Here is a 9,360-nt window from a genome sequence, read left to right as displayed (position 1 = left end):
TGGACTTTCTCTCTCATAAAAAAATACATATTTATCGGGGACTCAGAGGAAATGGCATCTCAATACGAATGAGAGCTCCATTATCATTTTTGGACTCAAAGATATACGTTGGCGAGTGGCGACTCAGGTTGACAATGTGCTGCGAGGGATGGCGGTCTAATAGCAAATCTTCTATAAGTTGTAAGAGCACATTGCAATATGACAGATAATTTTTTTTTTTTTTTGATAGCCTAGAAGAAAATCTAGACGGGTTCTCTTTCCATTTAAAGCCAACATTTCTAATGCATTGAAGATGGGTCAAAATTGTGCAAGTTGGTCAAAATTTGCAAAGATTGTTGGTAATTTACTCTTGCGATTTTAAACTTGATAGAAATTGCCACAAAAAAGTATTACAATTTAGGGTTGGCTCGTGGGTAAACTTTGGTAGGGTTAAAGATTGTGTGCTTGAGTTGCAAATCGTGCTATCACAAAAAGATTCTAAGAGCGTTGCTTTGCAAAGCTTTTTTATGGATGTTAATCACTATTTAGCCATGATCTAAACATGATGAACTGACCACTTGTGCAATCCGTGAGCAAAATCTTGCATTGGTTGTTCCCTAGCTTTTTTTTTTTTTTTTTTTTTTTTTGTTTCTCTCATTCTCATGAAATTTTTGCCATTCAACTAACAGTGCTTATCATGAAATCTTTACTTGTAGGGATCCACCACGTCTTCTCGTAGATTGCGTAGGACAAAAGGTCACTGCATTCAAATCGAGGATCAAGAGGCGTTATCACTTGCCAATTTTCTCCTCCCCCATTTAGCGTAGTCAAAGTCTACAATTCATCGGTCATTTGAAAAGAGCAAGCATATCAAATGAACGTCCATGCATGCTACGAATTTACAATTCTTTTTATCCTCTTTCCTTCTTCCACAGGATAAATATGTTAGTTCATTTGATAAGTTAGTGGCATGATAAGTTCATCGAACTGCATAATTAGCAATTTTCATATACTATATATCAATAAGTATATAATAATTAGTTTTATTGTGATAATTAATATGTAACGAGAAGAGTTGTTGCTCTTCAAAATTTTGAATATTGATTTATATAATATACCTAATTTTTGTATTTTCAACCGGATAGATAGGATCTTTGATAAATAATATTATTATTTTTATATTATTAATTTTTTAAATTAAATAATAATTATTATATGAAAAATAAAGTTATAGAGAGTTGATTTGCTATCAGACTGTTGAGAACGTCAAAGGAACTTTTGGTGGGCATATAAGATGTGAATTTAATAAATTTTGTAAAATATTTTTTTGATAAAAAATATTATTTAATTTTTGAATAATCAAATGATTATTGTGATTTGGATCGTCATTATATGATAATATGATATTATTAAGATTTGGGTCACAGCGAGCATGTTTGTTAGAAAATTCAAAATTATATATATTATCTTTTAAAAGATAAATTTTAAAAAAAATTCATAATTTTTTAAATTTATTATTTTAAAACAAACAAACAAAAGCAATCACATCAAATAAATCAATTTTTTTTTATGCAAATTTACTTGCAGCCAAACAAACGTCAAATAGTTATAATCAACCAGTACAAAACCGGAAATTTCCATTCAACTCGCACAAGCCTTCCACTTTTTCCAAAAAAAAAAAAAAATCATTTCCGTAGCTGCACAGCCTTCTTAGACGTTCCGTATGCAGCAAAACGCATCCCTTCTTTTTACAATAAAAAAAAAAAAAACACATCCCTTCTTGTACTGCTGGGTTTCTCATCCTTTCCATACGCGATAGGAACATCCCATAAAATTAATAAAAAAAAAGAAAACACGTTTCCCGTTTCACTGCCATCGTTTCTGGTATCCCAATCCTCAGAGAGGACAACCCACCTCCTCCTGTTTAAAAGCTCAAAGGCCCCATCTCTTTAGATTACCACCCCACAAAAAGAGAGAGATGGCGAGCTGCTACTCTGAACCAGAGACCCCTGTTTCGATCTCAAACCCTAACCCTAGAGTTTTCCCGGCGGCGGTGGAGGAGGAGGAGGTGATTTTGTTTGAGGGGAGGGTGGGGAGGGAGGAGGCGTGGCCGAGGAAGAGCGGTGGGGTGATGCTGGAGGGATACGTAGTGGCGGCTGACGGCGGGCGGGAGGAGGGATTGGAAGGGTACGGAAGGACCAGGAGCCTGACGGACGATGACCTGGAGGACCTCAAGGGATGTCTGGACTTGGGGTTTGGGTTCAGCTACGAGGAGATCCCCCAGCTCTGTAACACCCTTCCGGCGCTCGAGCTCTGCTACTCCATGAGCCACTGTTCCTCGACGAGCACCTGCAGCAGCATCAGCAGCAGCGATCGTCGGATGGCTCCGGTGAGGCCGTGGAGCAGTGCGCCGCGATGAGCTCGCCTCCCATCGCCAATTGGAGGATCTCCTGCCCTGGTAAGATTGCTTCTTGTTTCTGCACTCTGTCTCTTTTTCTGGAGTTCAAGTTCGGATATGTATTTTGTTTGTTAATGTGTCTGTGTAGTTGGGGGAACAATGAAAATTTTCTGTTTTCCATCAATGGGTTGCTTGGAATTTCTTTAGTATTTAATACATGGGAGAAAGATTTGATTTTTTGTCTTTTTGTTTTTTTTTTAAGAATTGTTAAACAAAATTGTTCCTGATATTGAGTAATAATTGGACGGAGGATTGATGATATAATTAAGGATTGCTATAATTCCATTTGGTAACTATATGGGACTCTAGATCTCTTAGTAGTGGAATTCTTAGGAATATGGGAGAAAGTTTTAGCTTGTGAAATGGGATTCATAGTTTAGTTTGTTATTCCCATTGAAGCAGTTTATATCGCGATGTTTTCCTATTGAGATGGGACAGTTGTTTGTTTTGTGGTACAGATCTAATGAGGCTGTTTGATATGGATGGCATTCAGTTGAATTTTAAGAAACTCGAAGTTGCGATATGGCTTTCCTTGTTCCAGTGAAGATTAATGGTTCACCTATGTTTACATAAGTAACTGAGAGAATATGGTCTTTCCTTGCAGTTCTTCATGCTATTCTTCTGTGAGATTTGACGGCTGTGTTGATTTCCAAATGGATTATATGCTGAATTAAACTTTTATATAATTTGATAAATCAAGTTGGTTTGTGCATTTGTTGCTGTTGTTTTTCATTTAGGACTCAGGATTTCTTTAATTTATGTAGAAATAAAAGGGGGGTTGCCTTTTAGTTGGCCTATGCAGAAATAAGTGTTCTTCGAAGAATGCATGCATCTTGTTATTTTGGTTGGTGGTAAACTATTATTGTAACTTGGATTTATTCAGTACCATGTGGTTTCTTCTAAATGTCCATCTTATAGAGGCTAGAAGATTTTGAATAGGATCGATGAATGATTAGCCATTTTATGTTCTAAATTTTTAAACTCATAATTTGCTAAGAATACATGCATCTTATGCTGCCTTCTTTTTTGGTGATTGTTAACAGTTTTTTTAACCATTCTGTCAAAGAAAAGGATTCACTTTATTTCTCATAATTTTTCTTATATTCTTATTGCCTTTTTTTTTGGTTTTTTGCTCTTCTTGACTCCTAGGTGACCATCCTGAAGAGGTTAAAGCAAGGCTGAAGTATTGGGCCCAAGCAGTGGCATGTACTGTTAGATTATGCAGCTGAGAGAAGTTGCATACTTGATTTCATCTACTATAATGGTTTATCACTATCAACTTCCAAGGCTTCCTTTTTGTAGAGTAAATCCTCTGCAGAGGCTTCCCAGCTTGATGCCATCAGGACGCTGCGGTTCTTTCACTAGAGATGCTTCTGCCAGAAGTGGCACATCGGGAAGAACAGGAGGAAGAGGAAGTAGAGGGAAGAGATGCTCTGAGATCCGAGATTAAAATTATAACATGTCTGACGAGCATTACCTATGAATGAGTATAGTTATATTGTTTTATTTTTTTGGGTACACGTATAGTTATATTGTTTCATGTACGATAACTAAAACGAGTAAATGTTTTTTCTCCATTGTAATAGTGTACATATATTCTTAAATCTCTTCTCTGCAAATATATTTTTCTCTTAAAAGGAGAATAAGTAACTCAGCTTACTGGCAGAATGAATACAAGCCCCCAGGGCAAGTTCTGAACTCTCGGCTGTTCCTTTTTTTGTTTTGTTTTGTTTTGTTTCAGCAACTCCGGCAGTTGGTTGGTAACATTTGGTTGTTTGTTGTTATTGCTGAAGACTGAATAACTAGATTCAGCCAGTGAGTAGCAGAACAAACTAGGATCAGTATTTATCCTGCAAAGAGCAGCACAGTGTCAGTGTCTCGTCCTACAAGTTCGGAGTATAGGTTGTTCGTGTCAGAAACGAGAAGTAATTCATCATGCGTACAGCAAGACCATTCATAAGCCAAACTACATGGTTTAGTCACTGTACATTGTGTACAATTGTAATTGACTGCCTCCAGAAATAAAAGTACTGTATTATATACTGTTAATGTTTTAAGGAGAGAGATTAGACCATCTAATTGAGGTTGGGATTGATGTAGGGCACAGGTATTAGTCATCCAGGCAATTTCTCTTAGATCAGGAGACTTTTACATGCTGATTATTTTAGTTTATCTGTTATGACTATAATTTGGCAACAAAGAGTGATGATTGGTTGGTCTGGTCCCACTTTTCGTTGGCAAATGTTTATGATTGGCAGTGGTGAACAGTGTGCGCTAGTTCTTGCACTCTAAACAATCTGAGCAATTTAGGATTGATGTGTTAAAATTTATGCTATTTGAAACTTTAATCACTTTGTCATGGCCCCAAGGACAAGTTCCAAAACTGAGTCACCTATTCAAGTCATGGGAGTTTTTCCTTCCTTGATATAATAGAGGGAGAACTTTAGGCAGTTCTGACAAAACTTTCCAGTTCATCTTGAAAAAAAAATAAATAAAAGAATATAAGAAAATATACTACAAGGCCTTTTTTTTCTTTTCTTTTCTTCACATGTGCCCTGTTGGATGCTATGAGTTCAAAATTCTGAACGTATAATATCAATTTGTCATACAGAACTTGTTTTAAATACAGTTATTTTTAATGGTCATTTCGAACAGGAGCAATATGAAGTGAATATGAAGTATAAGTGTTGAGGAGTGCGAAGACCATCAAAAAAGTATCAAGGATAAAAGATTTGTAACATTACTGTATATATGTTCACCAAGAGTAGATTTAAAAGGAACAATAGTAATTTTTAGCTGAGAGGATTTGATTAGACATGCAGCAAAGACAACGCAGAAAGACACCTAGATATGAGAATATAGAGATAGAGAAGATAAAGAAGAAAAGTTAAAAAGCGGAGCTATATTTATCGGGCAAGTGGATGAAAATGAGATTTACATTTTACCTAAAGAGAGAAGAAAGTTAAACTATAAGCATATTAAGAATGTGGCCTATGGAGGTTGATTAAGATTGAAAATCATACACGGATGGGATGCATCGATGTTATCTTCAATTAATGGATATAATGTAAAGGAAATAAAGTTCAAAGCAATAGTGCTAGTTGGATATCAAAGAACTATAAAATTTAGAAGGTATTAAATAAATAAATTTGTTTGACTAGATTGTCTAATGAGATAAATGAGTATAACAATAACAGCCCGAAAAATCATGAAGATAAATAATATATGAAACAACTGGTGTTGCAATAACAACCCACATGAGTTGCAGCTCTTAACCAACTTCAATAATTCACCTTTAGCATTTCATCAGGAACTTTTTGTTGGCTAATCACCATTATATAGATTGAGAAGTGTTTGGGACAAAATCCAAGCATCTTAAATTTCTCTCTGGTAAGAAAGATGGCAGCAGCCAGTGATTTTAAACCGAGCAAGCGCTTTTCACTTGAGGTTTCACCTACAGCTTCTGATCAATTCTCTTGATATTTATTCTGGTTTAGGTAATCTTGGAAACAGAAAACACTGATTCCCCTCAAGGCTCTAATATTCTTCAGCTTAATCAGCACAAACCATAGCAGCTCTCATGACAAACAAAGAAGATATACTGACTATGAAGAACCTCCTCAAACGAAGGGTTTAAAGTGAATCCTCGTATCTGTAAGACTTCGTTGACAAACAAAAGGTTCGGCATAATTTTTCATTGTGGCTACTATTGGGGTATAACCTTTCTTATTTTCCAATGCCGGCTCATTCCATGCTCTCCCTTTCTTCTCAATTAAATGAAGGTCACGTCCATCCATAAATGCCACTATTGGGTATATCCTTGCGGAATACTCTAAAACTTGGACGATATAATCTCTAAATATTCTTCACCGACTCATTATCGGGATCCAATTCTTCTTCACTCTTAACAGTTGTTGCTGTCATGGATACCATTCGCCAACAGTGGTAGCCAGTCTTAACCAAACCATATTGATTTCACCCGATGCATATTTGGTTTCCATTGCCAACTGTCGACATTCTTTCGACCACAAATATAGACAACCATTGCTCATTTTTATCAGTCGTCGATTTGCTGTTCATTCCCAGCTTGAGATTCACATTTATTAATTTTAGCTGACTCCTATTCAGCCATCTGAATGACACTTGCCATCATCCTTGGAGGCTCAGATTGTCCACAAAACCCCACTAACACCTTATCAACTATCAACATCTCCAGTCAGTTGCCAACCCCATAAACCATCTAGCAGTCTTTGACATAAAAAAGAGATAGGATTGCCACTCTGAAAGGACAGGTTGTCTCTCATGAAGGACATGATTCATTCTCAAAGGGCAAGTTGTCTCTCTCATATTAAATTCTATCCTCCTGTCTTGCGTCACAATTGAAGAATCAGTTTACCGACTCATTTGTGGGAGAATATTACTACCTTATCTTAGCTGACCACTTCAGTTAACAATTCTGGTCGATTCAAAACCCTCTTTCAAAGTCAAGCGACGCTTTTTCCAACTGATCACAATTTGGATAAGTAATCGACATCAACGGACGATTGACATGGCCGACTGTCTAATCTACAGTTATAACACTGCAATCGTAGGAAACTACTACACATCATGACTATTAGTGGCATAAACTGTTACTAACTCTATGCTAACAGCCCGATAATGGGGATTAACTGTCTTTTCGTACCATAATAAGCGAGACTCCACATATTCGACGGTTACATCTAAATTGTCTATATAAAACAGAAGTAAAGGGACAACAAGGATAAGATATTTCTGGACTAATATTCTGCTGAAATATACTTTCAACTATCCTGTTCACCACTCTCCACTGATTTAGGCATCGAAGAGTCCCTGTCGGACATAACTCCGATCAATATGGACTTGTTTTGCAGGTCGCTTGTTGTCGGACTCAGGTGCACTCGGAGATTGATCGCAATAGATTAGCGCATTAGGTAGGGGGAGAAAATTCAATCATCATGGCAAAAATGAGAGCCCAGAAATGCTTCTACCGGTTCCACCCGATAACCTTCCCATCGAGAAGATCTCCCACCTTCATCGACAGAGCCCAGTTCTCCACATTTGATCATCACTGCGGATGCTCAACAATTTGCTGCCTTAGTGCAGCAGGTAAAGATGCTGATAGAGGTAGTCAGCCTCCAGTAACAGCAAATACAGTCAACAATCGATGATAGTGCAACCACGACGATAGTCTCATCAGTGGGATGGGCCACACCACTCAGTCTAGCACTCTTAATGCGTCAATTGCCATCTATTTTCTCTCCCATAAAATTGATAAGGAGAAACGATGACGTTCTCTTTTCCTCTCATCGAAGATTCTACTCTTGGGAGCTCTCTCCGAAAGAGTTTCCAGTACATAAACAACTATGAACGAAAGCTCTAGAAGCTAGATCGTCAATTGAAAAGTTGCAAAATGACTAAGCGACGAGACTTCAAGGGGCAGAGAGCTTCTCCAAATGATGAATAGATCGTGGTCTTTACTTCAGAAAGCTTTTCCGAATGACAAATCCATCGTTATCTACGATTTGAAAAGTTTCTCCAAACAATAAATTGATTGTGATCTACAATTCAAAAAGGTTCTCTAAACAATGAATCGATCGATTATAATCTACAAGTTATAAAGCTCCTCCGAAAGATGAATCAATCATGATCTATGATTTAGAAAGCTTCTTCAAACGATGATTATGTTTCCTTACAACGGAATGATTTACGATAATGCTCCAATTCAACGGAACAAGATACGATAATATTTTTCTACGATGGAATGACTGTTCCTCAAATATAGAATGCCAACAATCTACGGATATTTTTAGTAAGATTAGTTAGTCGGCTTTTATCTGATTGACTAAGGAATCCACGTTCTGAAAGAAACATGATGAGTCAACAGCTCATCCGACGACTATGTGATTCGACGATAAATGAGCTCCGACTCAAGATAACTCAACGACAAATACGAGCTTTAGTTCAAGATAATTCAGCTATCTATAGCTATCTACAAACATGATGTTTGACCAATGACCCCTTAACTAATCTATGTGCTGATTTGACTCCAATCAGTCGACATCTACATGTCGACTTCGATCGGATGATTCTACATGCCGACTCTGGTTAGTCGTTTCTACATGCCGACTCCGATCGATTGACTCTAAATGTTGACTCTGGTCGGACGATTCTACATACCGACTCCGATCGATCGTCTCTACATACTGACTTATATCGAATGACTCTAAATGCCGACTCAACTAAGATCGAGCAAAATAATATGCTGACTCGATTAAGATCGGACGGAATAATATACTGAGTCAACTACGGTTGAGCGAAATAATATGCCAACTCGACTAAATTGGACAGAACAATATGCCGACTTGGCTATGATCGAGCGAAACAATATGCCGATCTGACAATGGTCGAACGGAATAATATGTCAACTTGACTACTGTCGGTCGGAAGAATATGCCAACTCGACTCCAGTTAGTCAAAAAATATTCAACAATTATCTACGACGAATGATGATCACCTTCAAAGAGACTACACTTAAAAAAATTTCTTTCATTGCCAATTGAAGGCTATAAAAATCGAACTGAGGTCCGATAACGAAAAGAGAGAGACTACAGCGACTGTCACTCGGCTTTATTAATAACTTCGGTCACAGCTACCGCTTCGACCTCCTAAACATCAATTGGGGGGGGGGGGTGCTTGAAAGGTCATGGCTGAAGCACAACCATAGCCAAATAGTGGTCATATTCAGACCAATTAAGAAGATGTCGACTAGTATTCATATCTACGTCGATCATATTTATATTCAGACCGACCAGTAGTCATATTCTGGCCGATTAAGAAGAGACCGACTCGTGATCATGTCTATGGCGACTAGTGATCATGTCTATGCCGATCAGTAGTCTTGT

At 37.4% G+C, this 9,360-nt stretch overlaps 1 non-coding gene across 1 annotated transcript; it reads left to right on the top strand.

The window, feature by feature from the left end:
- Positions 1-1,866: 1,866 nt before the first annotated feature.
- Positions 1,867-3,860, top strand: LOC105034285 (uncharacterized). Its single transcript, XR_012133816.1, has 2 exons — positions 1,867-2,437; positions 3,587-3,860. It is a non-coding gene; the product is annotated as an uncharacterized protein (transcript).
- The last annotated feature ends 5,500 nt before the right edge of the window (positions 3,861-9,360 follow it).

Source organism: Elaeis guineensis, chromosome 8 (assembly GCF_000442705.2).
Source record: "Elaeis guineensis isolate ETL-2024a chromosome 8, EG11, whole genome shotgun sequence".
In the NCBI taxonomy this organism is placed as follows: domain Eukaryota; kingdom Viridiplantae; phylum Streptophyta; class Magnoliopsida; order Arecales; family Arecaceae; genus Elaeis; species Elaeis guineensis.
This window is presented reverse-complemented; position numbering and strand designations above follow the sequence as displayed.